Raw genomic sequence first — 21133 nt, forward strand, 5'->3', positions numbered from 1 at the left:
AATAAAGGTGGCAGAACGATTCTACACCAGGCGGAATACCGGCGGCCCTATACCAAGGGAAAATACTAAGAGTTTAAGTCCAACTGCAATGACCCACTTGTAACTGAAGATGGAGTTGAAAAGGGTCCGAAAGGTATAAAAATAGAAAATGCTGCTGGAGATGGTGGCATAACACTAGATATTTTGAAATTGGGAGGAGATATTTTAGTGTAAAAGATTGCGGTTTTATTTTCCGAATGCTTGAAGACTCAAAAGTCCCCATAGCCTAGAATATCACCAAAAATGTTCTCATTCATACGAAGCCAGATTCCAAGAAACTCAAAAATTACAGGCCCATCTGCCTACTCATTGTTCTATACAATCTGTTTACCACAGTTATGGTTAGCCGCATGCGGGACCACCTGGATTAAAAACTAAACCGAGAACAGGCAGGAATAAAGAAAGCGTCGCAACCACGGATCTCATCCCTGCCGTCAACCAAGTGATGGAAAAATCCACCAAAAGCACTAAACGCCTGTACATGGAGTTTATTGATTACAAGAAAATTTCTGATTTCGTACCCAGCGTTGTCGTTTTAGAAGCACTAAAGCACCACGAATTAAACGCACCCCGCAAAAAACTTCTAGAAGAGGTATATCAAGAATATACGGGATGGATAACCCTCTACAAGGAAAGGGATAAATGAAGTTCGAAAAGGCAGTAAGGCAGGGTGATGCCATCTCTCCAAAGCTATTTGCAACACGTCTGGAGGGGTGGTATTGAGAAATCTTGACGGGCAAAACATAGCATAAACGATAAACTGAGTATACCTGACCCATTTGTGGTTTGCGGAAGACACATATGACTCCGTCCGACTGCAGGACACCTGCAAATAATGCTTGAGAAAACCACAGAAGTGTGGGTAAAAGTAAATTTATTAAATTTGAAGAAATAAGGCATAACCTTGCCAAAAACATTCTGTCAGCTTAGGAACCTTAACAGTAGAAGTAAAAGAGTACAATTAAGTGGGCAGATGGTTACTGCTGATTGAAACCTGAAAGCGAAATGCGGCCCAGAATAAGTATTGGTTGGGGAACATTCCGCAAATGCTCCAAAATAATTAATGGTAAGGTGTCTGTGCCACTACAACCAGCACGTACTGCCGGTGATGATATATGGCAATGATACTTCACGCCTTACTAAACAATTTGAAAGCAAAGTGAAGTCGGCCCCACATGTAATGAAAAGCATATTGTTAGGCAGAACACTCAAGGACAAGAAACGTGCCATCTGGATCAGTGAACAAATTGGAATACCCAATATCACAGTTAACATAAAATACTTACACCATCTTCCCGTGGTAAACCCTGATGAGGATGCGAAGCACAATGGGGGTTTTGTGTGGTTCCATTGTGTTGCCGTTATGTTGAGGGATCTGGTGTTTAGTAGCGCCAGAGTGAATTCCGCGTCAGGCTCCAAGACGGTGGCAAAGGCACGGAAGTACTGTTGTGTGACGGTGAGTAGTGGGGGCCCTCGAGGCGCCGGAACTCGCCCATCATGTTCGTGTCGATGTTGTCGTCTCTGTGGTAGATTCTGTAGTCTCCGTGAGCGTTGGTGATGTAAACGTTGTTGACGTTGATGCACCACCTGAGAGCAACGTACACGCCCTCCTCTTCGCAGCTTTGTCTCTGTCTCCTCCTTCTTCTGCGGTTCCCCTACGGGAAGATGACGAGGATGGTTGAACGCGAAGCTACCTCGTGATGGATTCTTTGGTTGGCCAATCCCTAGGGGCACCCTGCCACAATCATCACCAGCGGTGCCTGGCCAGGCATGCGCATTGGGGGTGCGGACGGCGGACAACAAGGACAACGACAAGGGAGGGAGGGACACAGCCCCGAGCATGAGGTGAGATCAACGTACACGCCCTCCTCTTCACAGCTTTGTCTTCTTCTCCTTCTCCTTTTTCAGTGGTTTTCCTATGGGAAGATGAGGACGTTGGTTGAACGCGAAGCTATCTTCTGATGGAGTCTTTGGTTGGCCAATCCCTAGGGGCGTCCTGCCACAATCATCCTCAGCGGTTCCTAGCCAGGCATGCGCAGTAGGGGTGCGGAAGGCGGACAGCAACGAGAACGACAAGGGAGGGAGGGACACAGCCCCGAGCATGAGATGCTCCGCATTAACATTGACTTGCGATGGTCATGCAGTGAGACGAACAGACAGCTGATTTATAATTAAGGCTAGAGAATGAATAACAAGAGATAAGTATAGAAGAAAGGGGCGGCCAACAACATGAAAAATGGTTCAAATACAGAACTTCGGAAGGGAAGTCGGAACTGGAGCAGTGGAGAACATTAGCAGTTGGAGGTTAACGAGAGATACTTTCGTGCAGCAGCGGACATGAGCACTGCGATGATGATGATGATGAGTATGATGAAGGAGCTGTAGCAGGATATATAAAGTAGACAGAGTGCAGTTAAACTCTTACACGATTAGAGGCAAGTGATTGCCCTGAGTAAGGTGTGAGATGCATTGTGGGAGCTAGTTCAAAGTGCAGCGGCGATACAAGCAACACCACTGTGACAAAATATTGTGTCCCAAAGGAGAAGCCCCCGAAGAAGTGACTCAGTGGCTAACCAATTGTGCTGCCGAGAAAGGGACGCGGGTTCAATTGCCGCCAGCGGCTGCCACTTCTCTGACGTAGGCGGAAAATGTTTACGCCCGCGTGTTTGAGAATTCGGTGCACAATAAAGATTCGCAGGTGGTGAAAATTAATGCCTACCACTATACTACCTTAGCAGTTTCGACACGTGAAACCCAATAATCAATTACAATCCATAAAGAAAGGAAGCCACTAACCATCAGATCGTGTAAATTTTAAAACCAATAAAAATCAAAAAATGAGAAGCCGCTTCATTACGCGACCTACAAGAAGGAGGCTTCACGATTCGCACCGCCTGGACAGCGGGACACACCATGAGTGCACATGGCAACCTTTCGGCACACGCTGCTGCCAGGGAGCGACTTCAAGCACCTCCCGCGGTTGCCAACGCACCAACTTCTTCCCTCCAATTGGATTGGCAATGTCGGCTTCGGTATGTAAAGAAACTAAGCAGACAACGCTTGCAAGATGCGACACCGGACGGTGTCCTCCATCTTCTAAAGCCTCTTTCACGCTCGCAAGAAATATTCGCAAACAATGTCTACGCCAATGCGGCCTGCACCCCTCACGTCATTTACAAATGGACAGCCCCCGCAGGGTCAGAGCACCACCACTGCCCACACTGTGGTTGTGATGGCACACCAAATTTATTTCATTTATTCTGGCTATGCCCCGCCTTCGACAGAGGCCGTGAGCAGCTTTTAGCTATTGGCCCGGTACCTACATCCGAATCCGAACACATACGCCGGGTGCGGGAAGATACACCAACCATTGAATTGATTATTGAATGCGGTCTGGTGAATGGCCTCTTTAAAATGGTGTAGCAGCTTGTCCGACTCCCCAAGAGTGCACCAAGCACGCTCCATCTGCCCAGTCTCTGTGCGAAAATTGAGAAGAAAACAAGCTAGTGAACTGTGAACCGCATATGAACAGCGAGCATGCGCAATAATTTGCAGAGAAAGAGAACTGTGTGAACGGGGGCACGACTGAACTGCTCTTTCCCCTACCTTTTGACCTCTCTCCCCCCCAGGGCATCCGGCCTCCTTACCTCAATAAAGCCATTCTCTCTCTCTCTTCATCTCCCTGAAGTTGAAGGATTCCAATACGGATTTCGACACATAAATTAAATTGCTGCATAGCCATACGTATTGTGAAATTCGATACCTACGGCTGTCCTAGAATTAAAAATATGGCAGTGCTGCATAAAAAACAGTACAAAGTACAAAAGTAAAAAGTACTCTCCAACGGTAATATATATATATTTATATAAAAGACAGAAAATAAGAGTTGGCAGTCAAGAAAACCTCAGACAGAAGAAGGGAGGTTGAAGTGTGTCATAGAAACAGGTGACGAAATTTTTGAGTCAGAAAGAAAGTGGTGAATAAATGCCCGCCGGGTGGGATCCGAACCCCCGACCTCCAGAATACTGGTCTGGTGTGATAACCACTACGCTACCGGCGGGGCTGTCTCCCCACCACTTTGTCTAGTATTTATGTCAAGGTATTTTTTTTATTCCTGCCCTCGGGGGTGATAGCCAGCGCCACTCGGACTACTCGGGGTGAAGGGGACCTTCTTTTTAACCCACGCGCGCACTGCACTGTAATCACTTACGCTGGCACTCGTAGGGGCTGTGTCCCTACACTTCTCCCCCCAAGAGCGGACAACTCCTTAGTGTTCCGAGAAGCGCTGGCGGGCTGCCCCAGAAGAGGAGTTGTCCAGTGGGTTTGGGGTGAATGCGGGTTGACGAGGGTCTTCCCGCTAAAGCCATGTTGCTGTATCGTTGAGCGAGTAGCGGATCCTGTAAGAACATGAACAAGATTAAATTTCTTCTCCAGATTGCCGTTCGTAATATCTCTTAATGTCGTCATTGTGTACGGGACCCATATCCCGTCCTTCGTTTAGGTTGCGAAGACGATAAGTCGGCCAAGATTGGCGCTTTGTTACGTCATAAGGACCTTCCCATTGGTAAGCCAGGGAAGCAGCAAACCCTTTTGTTGCATCGCTCAACAAATGTGTGTGGCGTAGTTCCAGGTCTCCGACGGAAAACTCAACCTGGCGCCGTCCCTTGTCGTACTGCCAACGGTGTTCTAGTCTTGGCAATTCCAGGTGGTGCCTGGTCTCCAGGAGGTTCTCGTTGATGGTGCTGCGAAGATCCTGCGCATACTTAACATAAGTGCGAGGGCGCACCTCCACCTGGTCACTCAATGAATGTTTAACAGGAAAACCTAGCTCGCGGCCAAGCAGCAGGGCTCACGGTGTGAAGCCAGTCGAGCGATTGACCGTAGTCCTAGGTGCAAGTGCCATTTCTGATTGGCGAGCATCCCAGTCTTTGTGACGTTCAGTGAAGGCCACCAGCATCATCTTAAATTCCTGTTGACCCGTTTTGTAATCTTTGCTTGAGGATGGAACGGAGTACTCTTCTTATGTACTACGCCCAGAACCGAACAAGTGTCCACGATGTTCTTGCTGGTGAAGTACGCCCCATTGTCCGTTATCTGTTGTTCTGGAAATCCAAAGCGCGTGAATGTATCCAGCAATTTGTCGAAGATCAACTTTGAATCAAGTTTACCTAACGCGTGCAGCTCGACGCACTTGGAGAAATGATCAGTTACGACAAGCAGTTAACGATTGCCCTTCACGGATCTTGGGTATGGACCAATCACGTCGCACGCCGCGATCTGCCAACGGAAGCGGCTCTCGACCGACTTCATGAGGCGAGGGGGTTTACCTCCTCTTGACTTTACAGAGTGGCACACTGGGCATGTGTGGGCGTACTTCAATATTACCTTTCTAATGCAAGGGCATGTGACAACGCGCCTTATCTTTTCGTACGTTTTCTATCCGTGACTATGACCTGCGAGGGTAGTGTCACGGTAATATTCGAGAAAAGACCTCCTTACGCGCTTGGGTACGAATACCTGGAAGGAATACTCACCACCGTTCTTGTATGCACTTGGAATGTAGCTCAGTAGCAAGCCGTCATGGCTTTCGACGTAGCAGTCATAGTTCGGTACCCGTGCCGGCGCAGTATCGTCGTTGTCTGCGGCCGTAATGAACTATCGAATGCACTTGCAATGTTCGTCGGCCTGCTGTGTTTCGAGCGTCTTCTGGCGATTTACTAGTGTTCCCGAGGCTTCCGCACGCGTTGCTACCGCGAAGACCTGTAGTTCTGGTTGCTGTTGGGCTGGTAGGGGTGAGCGAGACAAGGCGCCTGCGGCTTTGGTGCTGGTGTCTTTCTTGTGTTACCACTTTGTAGTGATACTTCTGCAGGTATAGCGCCCAGCGTACGATAGGACCTGCAGGGTTCTGAAGCCATGACAACCATGCCAGTGTTTGGTGGTAAATATGTATCGTGAAATCTGCGCCATCCAAGTACAGGTTGAACTTTTTCAGATTGAACACTATGGCGAGACACTCTTTTTCTCTGACTGAATAGTTTTGTTTGGCCTCTGAGAGAGTGTGGCTGGCAAACGCCCAGAGGGTATAATTCACCGCTATGCTCCTGTAGCAAAATGGTCCCTATGGCGTACTCGCATCGGTTTGGACAACAAAGGGGTGGTTGAGATCTGGCAACCACAGGTTTGTTGTTTTGGGGATGGCCGATGATAGGGCCTGAAACGCCTGCTCCTCTGAAGCCGTTCATGACCACCTGGCGCCCTTCCTCAGCAGCTGATGAAGGGGCCGTGCCAAGACCGCACAGTTCGGAATGAAGTGCCTGTGGAAGCTGACCATACCCAGGAAGCTGTGCACACTTTTGACGTTCTACGGATTGGGAAACTGCAAGATGACCTTGAGCTTCCCCTCTTTTGGCCTTGGTCCATAACGTCCACAACCTTGCTCAACAACAAAGCCCGGGAGCTCGATCCTGCTGCCGCCAGTTTTACCTTGTGCGGGTTCACTGTGAGGCCTGCATTTTGTATGCGCTGCAACACAGTCTAAATGAACAACGTGATCCCCAAGGTTCTCGGAAAATGTTACACATTGTCCATATACGCCATCACGTAGTTAAACTTGGCGCCCCCCAGGACGATGTCCATCACGCACTGGAAAGTTGCTGGAGAAATCAACAACCCGAAAGGCAGCCGACGAATTCAAACAGCCGCCTGGTACAAGAGAACGCTGTTTTTGCGACATCCTTTTCTGCTACAGGGATCTGTAGGAAACCTCTGCTACAGTGGAGTGTGGTGAAAACCTTTGCCGCGTCTAGCGCGTACATAACCGCACCGATGGATGGAACGGGGTACGAGTCTCTTGTTAGCGCGTTTAGGCGTCTGTAGTCTACGCACATGCGGGAAAAGCTATATTTCTTAACCGCCAGCACAATCGTAAATGCTCAAGGGCTTTTTGATGGCCTCACCGCTCCCGTATTTACCATCTCCTGCAAGGCTTCGTCGAGCTGTGGTTGCTTGTGGATGCTCAATGACATGGGGTTGAACCGTAGTGGACGCACATCTCCCGTCTCGATGTGGTGCTCCAAAATGTTCACAGTACGAGCACCTTCCGTGAACATTGCTGCGAAGGAATGTAGTACTTCTGGGAGCCGTGATTGTTCCTCCGGTGGTCCTGCGAACGAGATAAAGATTGTTTGCAAACCATTTTCAACCTTTCCGGCGGTGGCCTCCCCTGACAGCAACTCCGACAGCGGTTCTGATGGTCTTGTTGCAAAGCCGTTCAGGGGCGTTCTAGAGCCTTAGTGGTAGTGTCCACATTTCACGTCAAGCACTAGCTCTGTCCTAGCCATAAAATCGCGGTATAGAATGGCCGGACAAGAAAGACCGGGAAGGTACAAAAACCGTTGCCTGTGTTTGCGACCATTCGCGATTACCATCAGCCACACAGCCGATGTTTTCGGCATGACCTTATCAGAAGCTGTTCTGGTACTGGTGCTTACGTGCCGGAATTCGATCTTCCTCGGAGAGAACCATTTTCCGACCACGTTTGCAAACACAGAAACCGTTGCTCCTGTGTCCAGTAGGGCAGGTATAGTCAGGCCAGCTACCTTGAAGGTAATGAAAGGTGCATAGCACACGCTTGCGGCCTGCCAACCAAGGGCGAAGGGCCAAGAGCCCATCATGCACTGATTGTTGCTCGCTGAAGGCCCTTCGTGGGCCTTCTGCTCCAAGTTCCCCCCTGCCATGTCATCCATTTCGGGTGCGGTGTGCTCGAAAGCAGTTTGTGTGGCATTTTGGCTCTTCTCCTGCACCCGCGGTCTGCGCCGGGCTTTCGGAGGCCGTTTTGGCCGCTTTGGAAGACGTTTTTGCATTGGTACGTCTTTGCATTGGTGCGTCTGCGGATTTGTGCACTGCTGCCTCCCTCGATGCGGCGAGTCTCGCCGCAGTTTCCAGTTGCATATCTCTATTGGTTGCGCCAGGGTGTGTGCACAGCGTGCCAATGGGTGGTAGGATGACCAGAATACCAGTGCATTCTCGTTTTCTTCCGTTCACTGCACTGTGTCAGGGCGAGGTGGTGCCTCCGAGGTCGCAGAGCTTGAGTACAAGGTCCGGTGAAAGCCGCTTGCCGCCTTTCCTTGTTGCTTAACTCGGGTGATGTCGACACGACTTCCTTGCTGACGTCTGTAAAATGGATTTCCGATGGTTAGGAAATGTCTCTGGTTGCTGTACTTGCCTCTGGTCATTCCAGACGAACGGAAACTCCCAGGATGGTGCCGCACCGCTGGGGTGGGCCGGCACATAAAAACCATCTCTCATGGTAGCGCCGCACCACTGCGGTGAGTAAGCGCTGCAACCTTCTCCCACGGTGGCGCCTCACTGCTGGAGTGAGTCAGTGCTGCAACCATCTCCCACGGTGGCGCCCCACCGCTGGGGTGAGTCAGCACTGCAACCACCTCCCACGGTGGCGCCGCATCGCTGGGTAGAGTCCGCTCTGCAACCTTCTCCCACGGTGGCGCCGCACCGCTGGGGTTAGTCGGTGCTCCAACCATCTCCCATGATGGTGCCGCACCACTGAAGAGAGTTGGCGCTGCAACCATCTCCCATAGCGGCGCCGCACCGTTGGGGTGAGTTGGCGCTGCAACCATCTCCCACGGTGGCGCCGCACCGCTGCGGTGAGTTGGCGCTGCAACCTTCTCCCACGGTGGCGCCGCGCCGCTGGTATGAGTTGGCGCTGCAACCACTTTCCACGGTAGCGCCGCACCGCTGGGGTGAGTTGGTGCTGCAACCACCTCACTCGGTGGCGCTGCACCGCTGTGGTGATTTGGCGCTGCAATTACCGTTGCCATGAATGATCGCTGCTCGCCTGTTGTATTTCTCCTGCGATTGCCAACTGTTCGGCCCCGCGCCTATGAACAGCGCCGCCTTTCTTCATCGCTCCGTTGTTCGCTTCGCTCTGGGCCCCCGTTGGTCTAGCCCTTGGGGTGTGGGGTAGGTGCACGCACACGAAGCCTCTAAGCATGCCTCTTTAGGCAGTGGCGGTTGGTAGGATCTGTGGCCATAAGCGAAGCTTCTATGGCTGTGGTTTCCTTGGTGAGGTCATTAAAGTCTAAGAACCCACGGGACCGCAAGTACGGCTGGAACCTGGGATGGCACTGTCGGATGACCCACAAAACCTTTTCCGCCTCGGGTGCCAACGGTTCCGCCCGCTCGTACAGGTCCTGCATAAAACTCACATATCCCCGAAGGCTTTCACCCTCTCCCTGTGTCTGTGTGCAAAGTCCGTCTTTGATTCGTTACGCATACCGTGGTGGCAAGACCTTCAGCGTAAAGCGTTCCTTGAAGTCCGTCATATTCTCGATCGGCTTCTGGTTACGTCTCGATACGCCGGCTGCCGCCCGCAAGGACCTGGCAAGAACCTACTAATCAGCACACTATCTCAAAGTGCGATGGCTTGTTGGCAGTCTGACAATTCATAAAAAAGTCGAAAAGAGACCTCTTGTTGGTGGAACCTGTATACGTTGGCACGGCTAAGTTTAACTGCAGCGACGCGCTGCAGTGGTGGTTGCATTGATGAGCTTGCGGCGGCCGATCACCCAGTATTGCCTCAGTGTTAAGCATGCTAGTTTAAAGTGACAACAGCTGCTTTTCAAACTCGGCCTTCAATTCTATCAGTTGGTTCATCAAGTCAAGAATTGGCTTTGCAATGTCCGATAGCCGATCAGTCTTTGCAATGCTATCCGAGAGAAGAAAGGAGGCATTTTCGCTTAACACGGGAACAGCATTCTCGTCCATTGACATAGTTGTAGCTGCAAAATACTGTCAGCATGGCCTTGAATAGACGCTTTCTGACCGTCACAGAAAGAAAAAAAATCCTCCGAAGTGGGCACGCACGCTCAATCAGCGGTTAAAATCTGGTGATAGGCGGAAATTCGGTGGCGAGTCACTCACAGAATTTGTTCGCAGTTTTTTCGGCTGCTCCTTTCCACGCCAGCTTTGTCGTTGAGCGGTGGCTCGTGGTACATGGTTAGAAGCATTCTTCGCTTGCTGAATTATGCTCGCGAAGTCAGCACGGCTGTCTCTTGGGGCGCTGAATCCGCCAGTGACTGCTGGGTGAAACATGTTATTGACCCGAGCAAAGCATACATACTTCTGAAACATTCCGCAAGAATTGCCAAGTTCAGGCGGCAGCATAGCTCGCGGGGCGAGTGAAGGCTCGAATACAATAACAAAAAAAGTAATAAAGGAAGAAACCACGCTGAGCGCCAGTGAAGGATCGCCCTTCGAGCGTAAACGGTTCGCGATCCCGAACTAGCCCGACGAAGTAACGCCAATTAACATGAGAACTAGTAACCGGTTTATTCCGGAGAAAAAAACAAAGAAAGCAACTTAAGAGGCAGTGTTACGACAGTACAGTCAGCGTGCGCGTCGCGTAAAGATAACACTGCGGCAGATGAAGCACTGCTTGCCCAGAACGTTACGGCCTGGTTCCATACACTCACGACGACGTCTTCAGTCACTTCTTCCAACGACGGGTGAAGAGCGTCTAGCCCAGAAGCTGTTGCTCCTCGCTGTCCGGGCGTCATGGCTGTAACTCTCCGCCAATCGGTACCGTCAGCAGCCCGCGGAAGCAGCCGCCCTCGCATGTCCACCGAAGTGCACTCCCCGACTGCTCTTGTGAACGCCGCTTTTATGCCACTCCGAAGGTTGTGCGCGTGTTCCGGGTTGTATGCACACTACACGTATTTGTTCTGGCTCACCGTTGATCACACACGCGTGCACACGCGCATGACACACTGCCGCCACTATTGCTGTTCCACGCGCGCACTGCACTGTAATGCACACAGCCCGTAGCGGCTGTGTGCCTACAACATATATATATATATATATATATATATATATATATATATATATATATTTATTTATAATCGTGAAGTGGAGTCCTTAGTTGCTGCAGGAATACGCACAAAGTAGAAGTACGCTCTTCGGAGACTTTATTTCCAACGTTTCGACCTGAGACAGGTCTTCCTCAGGAATGAAAGTAAAATCGTACGGACTCAGAGTGGGGGCGGCGCCCCGAAACACAAGCCCCATGGGAAACAAACACACAAACGACCACACACAGCATACAGAGCTTATTCTGCCAAAGGCAGGCGAAAAAGAGCCTTCAAAAAAAAAGGGCGAAAGGAAGAGGGAGGAACAAGGTGGCAAGAAGGAGGCAAGAAAGAGGCAAGGAGGAACACACTGCATGAACGCGGGTGGGGGGGATAACAGAAAATGCGACGAGTTCACCGGTGGCGAAAGGCCCAAAAACATCCGGTGTCTCCGGGAGGGAAAAACTACAAAGCACATGCCGCCACGAGCAGTGAGTTTACATGCGCGTCACCGGTAACAAGGATTAACTACTTACCGTCTTCAGCGGCATGGTCAAGAATGCAAGCGGGGCCAATTACTGCATCTGAAGCGCAGGCAGCCTCCACGACTTTGGGGGGTCCCACAAAAGCCAATGGGGGAGCCCATTTGAGGCGTCCCCTTCTCCGCCTAAGCCTCCATTTGTACACGGCGTCGCGTCGTGTCGCGCCAGGTCAATGTACGGCCTGTTAAATGTTAGTACTCGGCTATCGCCGGCACGCGTATAGCCCTGGGCCCAATCCACGAAAATATGTCGGAGCGCGGCAATTTAAAAAAAAACCATGAAAACAAGAAGAGAGAGGCGACCGTCGGTATGTGCCGTGCCTCTGGGGCAACCAAAGGAAAAGAAAAAAAAAGAAAAAGAAAAAGAGGGAAACAATGAAAAAGAGAAACAAAGCAAAACAAGAGTGGAAAGACAGGAAGGACTCGTGCACTCCGTGAACACCAGCATTGGGGATCACAATGTGATTACAAAACACCCGAGGCATAAGCCACAACAGGCACCAAAATAAAATACTTCTTACACGCTCGGTTGGAACTAAAAGCTTCAACATTCCGTTTCACATTTCTCAAGGATAAAATGGGAATGACATATGGTGACATAAACAGGCAATGGGTACCATCTGGTTATTAATGAGGCATGTTATGCTTGCTGAGCGTTGAGACAAGGAAATGAGAGAAAAAAATATAAAAAAAATAGCGGGGACGGGAAGGGAAGTGTTGGTAGGGGGTCGGGAGCGGACGAGATAATTGTAGTGACTGCGGAACATAATGGTAGGTTGTTGGTGTTACAATGTACAACCTCACACCTGGAGCAACAGGCTGCCTGTACACATCACACCGTGCAATGCCCTGCGCGGGAAGGGCCGATAGCAAAAGGACAACAAAACTACAAGGTCTCGTATGTCCCGGGGTCACTATGCTTCAATGGTCATGCAGCGTACGAATTACAGTCATAGTCCCAGGACTCTTATTAAGACCCCCCTTCAGGGTATTAAATTTGTAGATTAAGTAAGACTCACATTGTTCTCGCTCCCTACAGCTAGAAAAACTGCTCTGTAGAAGCGTGACTTTAATGTAATCGAAAGAGTGATTTTGCATCGCTAGGTGTCTGGACAAGGGAAGGTTTGGGAGTGCCTTGGTGTGATAGCGGTGATTGTTAAACCGCATTCCAAAAGGTCCATCCGTCTGTCCTATGTACTGCATATTACATCCGCCACACTCCAATAGGTAAACCAAATTTGACGAGTCACAATCGAATGACCCACGTATAGAATATCGGAAGTCCGAATGTGTGCTAATTGCCACCCTCGCGGTCTGCACGTGTTTACACACCAAACATCTTTTTTTGCCACATGGTCGGCAGCCTAATTGCTGGGCGTCCCTGTCTTTGGCGTGGACAAGATAGTCCCCTATGCTTTTTGCGCGCCTGTATATTACACGCGGAGGATCACTGAAAATTTTGGAAAGCCGTTCGCTCTGCTGAAGAATGTTGAAGTGCTTTTTTAAAATTTTATTCACGATCGGTGGGCTACTAGTAAAAGTTAAGACCAAATTAGCGCGGGAATTATTCCCATCATTCACGTGCGACCCCTGTAGCAGTGTGTTACGATTTAAACTTGCCGCCCTAGAAATGGCATCGTCAACAAGGGCCAGCGGGTAACGCTGTTTGACGAGGACGCCCCGCATTCGGCTGGCGTTCGAACGAAAGTCTTCATCCCTGGAGCAAATTCTTCTAAATCTATGTGCGTGGGAATAAGGGATTGCCGTTCTGCAATGGCGTGGGTGGCAGCTGTTGAAGTGCAGGTACTGTTGGCGGTCTGTAGGTTTCCTGTACACACTCGTCTCCAGTGACCCCGCCCGCACATGAACCTGAACGTCCAAGAAACTAATTTCGGTGCGAGAGTACTCGTATGTGAATGAGATATTAGGATGAACTGTGTTGAATTCTTCTATAAAGGCAATAAGTCATTGCTCAGTGTCTGTCCAGATCATGAAAATGTCGTCAAGGAATCGCTTTTACAGTGCAGGTGGACTGTCTGAAGTAGAGAGGAATTTGGTTTCAATTTTGTGCATGAATATGGTGGCATAATTAGGGGCCATTTTTGTTCCCATCGCAGTACCACTTGTTTGGAGAAAGTATTTGTTTTCAAATTCAAAACTGTTGAGTTCTAATACGAGACGCGTTAATACCTCAACAACCCTCGGGCTGGGAAAGTCTTCTTCGCGGTGTTCGTTGTACGACTGAATGAGGGCACTGATGCCATCGCTGTGCGGAATGTTGGTATAAAGGGAGCTTACGTCCAATGTTACGAGAAATGCACCGTCCGGCAGAACCCTTCCCTCGATTTCTTGAAGAAAATGGTTTGTGTCCCGTAAGTATGATAGAAATTGAGGGGGTATATTGCGAATGAGGTAATCTATATAACCTGAAATTGGCTCTGTGATGGTGCCTATTCCCGATATAATTTGGCGGCCGGGATTTCCAATTTTGTGTAATTTTGGAAGCATGTAAAAGCGGCCAACCACTGGGTGGGCCGATGTTAGTGCCCTGGCAAGTTTTCTATCAATTTCTCGGGCCCCCACAAGTTGCTCCAGCACGTTATTTACAATTTTTTGGTGTTCTTTAGTAGGGTCTGATAGAAGGGGCTTATAGAATTTCCGGTCGCCTAATTGCTGATCCCCTTCTTTGACGTAATCATTCCGGTCGAGAATAACAATCCCCCCTCCCTTGTCAGCTGGTTTGATTACAATGTCCTGTCGGTTACTCAATGCATTGAGAGCATCCTGTTCGTTTTTTGTGATGTTGTGATCACGGGTTCGGCGTGATTGGTATGCTTGGAAAACGTCTCTCGGGACGGCACGAATATACAAGTCGAGATTTTGCTCCCTTTGTGCACTGGGGGTCCAGTGGTGCTTGGCGACGAAAGTAGGTTTGGCGTTCTCCCCATTACTTCTATCGAAGAAGTACTCTCGTAAACGCAGAGTACGGGCAAAATTATCTAAATCTTTCATGAGTGTTAACTCTGAGTACTTCCCGTTGCTCGGGCAAAATGTGAGACCCCGGGACAGAACAGATATCTCAGTGGCGCTTAATTTAGTCTTCGATAAATTAACGATTTGCCCGCCCCCGTCGCCGCATTCAACCCCCAGCGGCGGTTCCCCCGGCATGCTGTCAACACCCTCCTCGCGGTCAACCGCATCCACAAGAGGCAGACACGGTTGTTGTCTGACGCCCCTCGCATACGACCCGCCATGCCCCGGGACGTTATCCCTTTCGAGTTTTTTTAACTTTGTTTTTGAAACCTGGAGAGTTTTTTTGGCCTCAAATAAATTCAGCTCCTCGAGTTCCGGCGCTGAAAGTAAGGCACTTTCCCGGACTCGACGCTCCTCTCCCAGAAGTGACGTTAACATTACTTCAGAGTGCTCTATTGTGACCTGGAGTAATTCTAGAGAAGCAGTATTTAGTATTCGACTCCATTTTTCTACATTCTCATTAGATAGGTTCTTCATTGAAGGAGGCAGTGAAATACGGAGCCCTTTGGGTACAATACCTTCTAGCTTATATGTTTGAAGGGTACGAACATGAAGGTCATGGCGTATGCGCTTGTCTACAATTTTCCTGACTTTTAAGAATTCTTTGGATTTTAAGGTTACGGCACCTGAGGAAGAGGAAGTCGGCTTGGGCTCGGGGCCAACACGTCAATCACTCCGCACTCGGCGGGCCGATCCAGGGGTTTTCCTAAGGTTGTACCTTGGAGCTGGAGTTTTGACAGCGTCCTCACTGTCCCCCGTGGAAAGTGTGTGCAGCGCTGCGCGATCTTGCGGTGCTATCCTTGACAGGGGTTGCTGCGGTGTTGTCTGGGGGGTGCTCGTTGTGGGTAACTTGGGAGACGTGCGTCCATTTCCCCGTCGGAGCTCTGCGGTGGCGCCAGGGCTGGAACACCTTCGTCGTCGGAGGCGTAGAAAGGGTGACTCGGGTCCTGGTGTCGGGTCCACTTGATGGGCTTCAGGGCTGGCACTCTGCTTACGTGGTCGGCGTGGGGGAAGTACTTCCGGTTGTGCAGCTGGACTCTCAGGAATGGCAGTTGCACCTCCGGCGGGTGTTGCGTCAAGGGAGGTGTGAGGGTGAGGACCGGTAGCTGGATTCGGGGAAGTCACATGGGTCAGTGGGGGCCAGTCCAAGTCCAAATGTCGACTTGGTTCAGTTTGCAGTGTGTCCTGTGCGAACGTAGGCTTCTGTTGCGTTTCACGAGCTGGTGATGGTGACGCATAATCCTGCCAGTCTGCAAACCTAGGCCGTCGGAGTTCTAGGAGGAAGGTGTACAAGTTCCACGCCATAATCGACACACCACCAAAGCTTGGGTGTAGACCGTCGGCTGCCAGAACCATTTTTGGGGGGAAGTGATGCAGGCAGTGGTGCAAGAAAAAGACTTTCTCACGGTTTTCGCACAACTCGACCAAGAGGCAGTTGAAGGCGTCGGCTTCTCTGTTGAATCTAGCTGCAGCGCGCCAATTATGGGGGTTCCGTCGACGGTTTGGCGACCGTGGGAGCACCAGAGTTACAAATGTTGCCTGGATATCAGGTCTTTCCTTTGCAATGTGGTCGAGAAGATTCGAGTATCTCTCCTTTGCGACTTGGCCGTTTGTGTTGGCTACGTCGTTTGTCCCAACGTGTAGGATGAGTTCTGTCACACCTCGTGGCACGAAGTCCAACAAGTTCACAACGTCGCAGATGCCGGCTCCCGGTAGCGTGATAAACGCCGGTGAGTGAGGACTAGATGGGTCGAAGTTCTTGTGTAAATATTTGGTTTGCGAATCCCCAACGATGGCGCACGTGGGGGCATGGGAAAAGAATTTCCAGATGAGTCTCGGAGAGGCGCACGCAGCAGACATTGTAGAAAAAGTCGTGAAGTGGAGTCCTTAGTTGCTGGAGGAATACGCACAAAGTAGAAGTACGCTCTTCGGAGACTTTATTTCCAACGTTTCGACCTGAGACAGCTCTTCCTCAGGAATGAAAGTAAAATCGTACGGACTCAGAGTGGGGGCGGCGCCCCGAAACACAAGCCACATGGGAAACAAACACACAAACGACCACACACAGCATACAGAGATTATTCTGCTAAATGCAGGCGAAAAAGAGCCTTCAAAAAAAAGGGCGAAAGGAAGAGGGAGGAACAAGGTGGCAAGGAGGAGGCAAAAAAGAGGCAAGGAGGAACACACTGCATGAACGCGGGTGGGGGGGATAACAGAAATGCGACTAGTTCACAAGTGGCGAAAGGCCCAAAAACGTCCGGTGTCTCCGAGAGGGAAAAACTACAAAGCACATGCCGCCTCGAGCAGTAAGTTTACATGCGCGTCACCGGTAACAAGGATTAACTACTGAGCGTCTTCAGCGGCATGGTCAAGAATGCAAGCGGGGCCAATTACTGCATCTGAAGCGCAGGCAGCCTCCACGACTTTGGGGGGTCCCACAAAAGCCAATGGGGGAGCCCATTTGAGGCGTCCCCTTCTCCGCCTAAGCCTCCATTTGTACACGGCGTCGCGTCGTGTCGCGCCAGGTCAATGTACGGCCTGTTAACTGTTAGTACTCGGCTATCGCCGGCACGCGTACAGCCCTGGGCCCAATCCACGAAAATATGTCGGAGCGCGGCAATTAAAAATAAAAATAAAAAAAAGCCAATAAACACACAGTCAGTGTTTCTCGTTGCGAAAATCTTAGATAACATTGTTCGCAAAGAGTGACCTTCTCGTTGAGGTTATAGCGAAAGAATCAAAGCGAGAATCTGCTTAAGTAGGATAAAGTCGCTGACCTGGCAGTAACCGTAATACCACACCGCGCGCTGAACACCATTCAAGGTGTTATATCCGAGCATGATCTGTTGAATGAGACGGAAGCTGACCTTCTTGAGGGTCTGAAAGACTAAGGTGTAGTCACCGTTCGAAGAATAACCTTACGAAGAGACGAAAAAGAAATCCCAACCAAACACATCAGCTGAAATTTTGCAAGTACCACACTGCCTGAGGCGGTGAAACCCACTTTAATCAGGTGTCAGGTGCGGTCGTACATCCCGAACCCGAGACGGTGCTTCAAGTGCGAAACGTACGGCCATGGCACTAAAGCATGCCGGGGTAAGTTGACATGTGCCAAGTGTGCCGACACTGACCACTCTTCTGATAGTTGCCAGAGCACCACAGCCAAGTGGGCGAACTGCAGCGGTGCACACGTTGCGTACGATCGCAACCCTTTGACGGGGTGGGCCATGACTATAACCTGGTGCAGCTTGCTGGGATATCCTGGGGCTCGCGCATGTACTTCTATCTGCGCTCGTTCCTCTCTCACCGAGTGGCTCACTTTCAAGTCGACTCCCATCTGTCCGACCCACACCACATCACTCTAGCCACACCTCAGGGTGCTGTTCTTTCCCCCACCCTTTCAAATATTGATATGACTACTCTGGCTTCCCGACTAGCTGAAATCCCTGATCTTCATAACATCCTTTACACCGGCGACATCAGCTTTTGGTGTTCGTCTGACTTTCCAGGCCATGTGCAGAGCACCCTGCAACGTGGTTTGGATCTCATCGACTGGTGCAGCTCGCGTTATCTGATGAGCAATATCATCAGGATCTAACCACGCTAAAGCACAGTCCCATAAATAGCTTGTTCCTTGAACCGACTGACGAAACTGAAGTTTTCAAAACATTCAGGAGCTTAAACAACAGCAAAGCTTTAGACAAGGACGATATACAAATCAGACCAGTAAAGTATGTCCTCGAATCAATTGCTTCAGTATTGTCCTACATTTATAATTTAGCTCTTGAATCGGGCACGTTTCCCAATGATATGAAGGAAGCTAGAGTTCGTGTAATTCATAAAGGCGGTCATAAAAACGATAAGAATAACTATAGGCCGATATCTGTGCTTCCCACTTTTTCTAAAGGTTTAGAAAAAATTATCTCTTGCCGCGTAACCGATTTTCTTGATAAGAACCAAACACTCACTGCTTCGCAGTTCGGTTTTCGGAAGGGAAGATCTTCCGAAACCGCCCTTTTAGCACTTAAAGAGCGTATAGCCCAAAATATTGACTCTGGATTATTTTCGCTTGGCCTTTTTATCGATTTTACCAAAGCGTTCGATTCCCTTAATCACGATATCTTAATCAATAAACTTTCGTTTTACGGCATACGCGGAAGCCCCCTAAGTTTGATGACATCCTACCTAAAATATAGAACTCAATGCGTATGTATAGGGGATCAAAACTCATCGTCTCTCCCAGTGCAAAGCGGTGTACCACAGGGTAGTATACTGGGTCCGTTATTGTTTAATATCTATATTAACGATGTAGTGAATATTGACCTCACTCCACACTACTATATATATGCAGATGACAGCACCCTGCTTTTTACTGGCAGTGACCCTGACTTCCTAGTGCTACAATGTAATAACACTTTGGAGAAATTACACAAATGGTCTAAGTCAAACTCTATTAAAATAAATCCACTAAAAACGAAGGCTATACTTTTCAGGCCTAAAAATAAGGGGTTCATCTTACATCAGAAAATATCACTCTGTGACAGGGACATTGAGCTTGTTGACGAACATAAAGTTCTTGGAGTTACACTTACTTGCAATCTGAGTTGGAATAGTCATATACAATCTCTGTGTCGACGCCTGTCTGTCGCGGTGGCCGCATTATCTTGCAGTAGAGCATTGGTGCCGGTTAATGTCAAAATTCAACTATACTATGCTCTATTTGCATCTCAGGCTAACTACTGCAGTCTCGTTTGGAGTTCGACTACAAAAAATAATATAGATAAAATCACTGTGCTTCAGAAAGCAGCTTTACGCCATATAGCACGTGTTGACCGAATGGCTAGCACTCGAGAACTATTTCAAAAATATAATATCATTCGATTTGAAAATCACTATAACTACAGGTTGATGCACTGTTTCTTCTTTTCCCAATGTATTTTCAAAGATTTTTTAATACTGTTATCATCCCTACGGCCACACGATACAGCTGTCCACACTAGAGATCCTGAACCATGGTTCGTTCCCCGTTTTCGTACACAATACAAAATGCAATCATTAAAACACAACCTCCCTGCGCTACTTAATAAATATAAAAATGTAAGTATCGTTAGTCGCAAGTGTTTACGCGAGTATTTTATTAACTTACCATGTGTACCTTAGTGTGTTTGTGTTATAAAATTTTAGTGCTTGTGACGTTGCGTACATAAGACGCATGTATGTTTTATGTCCCTGTATAGAATTCTCAATGTATGAGTGTACATTGATTGTATGAACATTACTTAGGTCAGTGAGAATGTATCGGTATTTTTTGTGTTTGTTTCGTTACTTCGAGCGAGATGTAAGCGTACCGTAATTTATTTTCTTCTTCTTGTAAATTGTCAATGTTGGATTGTTGCCATTATGTACAAAGGCTCCTGGGCCCCTGTCAAGCTGCTCATTGCAGCTTTTAGCCCAGGATACCATCCAGAGCTACACTTGTGTGTATCTGGTAAATAAAATTTGACTTGACTTGACTCTTTTTTCACCGCTGTTGGTCTTTCCCCTGCTCTGGAAAAGTCCGAGCTTCTCCTTCTCAACCGTTTCTCTTACGAGCGCGCCCACAATTCCCTCTTTTCTCTCCATACTTCTGGTTCTCCCATTCCTGTCGTCACCAAATGCAGGGTTCTTGGCTTTCCTTTGTATACAGCCAAGAACACACAAGCCCTACACAGCGCCGTGGCGACCTGCCACTAGGTAACCCACCTTCTGCATCGTGTGGTCACTCCACGTGCGGGTCTTGACGAAGCTAATGCCTTCAGAGTTGCTCACGCGTTCGCCCTCAACAACTTCGGTTACTTTATTCTTTGCATCTCCTTCACTAACACTCAACTCAATAACCTTGAGACCGCCTTGCTGGGGCTTTACAAAGCAGCACTCAACCTCCCTATCACCCCTTCTACAGACAAGATTTTCGCAACGGCTCTCTTTCATTCCCTCCGCTCTCTTCAATCTCCATCGGGATTCTCAGCTCTATCGGCTCTCCCTTACCCTTTAAATTCAATAGTTACTGCTTCAGACGGGTATATCTGCAATTCCCGTCTCCGCCATTACTCCTCCCGACGCAATGTCGGTGTTCAACCTTCGTATTTTCCCTCTCCCGTCAAACATGTCCCCTTTCCTTCATGCAGGTCGTCGTCATGCGGCCACGCAGCATCAATCTCCTCTTTTCGCGACCCAGGGAATTTCTTACACAGATGCCTCCTTTGTGGCGCCTCGATGCTTGTGCGGCTGCCTTCTGTACCACCCTCACCTTGCTTTAGCAGAAACCCACTCTAGTGGCCTGTACATTCATTCACCCCCCGGAAGCAATGTCTTTTGAGGTTCTCGCCATTGCCCATGCGCTTTATTCCTTTGCTTCTCTTCCCTCCATCACCAAATACACCGTCTTTTCTGACACTCACGCCGCTATTATACGCATACAAAATCACTCACTACCTTCTATCCTTCAAAAGGAGGTCAAACGAGCGGTCTCCGCTCTACAGCCATCCATCGTTTTCCTCTGTTGGGTCCCTGGACATTCCGGGATTGACGGCAATGAGTTGGCGCATAAACTCGCCCGCGAAACTCTTCACCGGTACCGTTGATCCCCTGGCCCGGGCATTCGGAGGATGGTGCAAGG

The sequence above is a fragment of the Haemaphysalis longicornis genome, unplaced genomic scaffold (assembly GCF_048455015.1).
Source record: "Haemaphysalis longicornis isolate Haplotype H1 unplaced genomic scaffold, Haemaphysalis longicornis Haplotype H1 scaffold_23, whole genome shotgun sequence".
In the NCBI taxonomy this organism is placed as follows: domain Eukaryota; kingdom Metazoa; phylum Arthropoda; class Arachnida; order Ixodida; family Ixodidae; genus Haemaphysalis; species Haemaphysalis longicornis.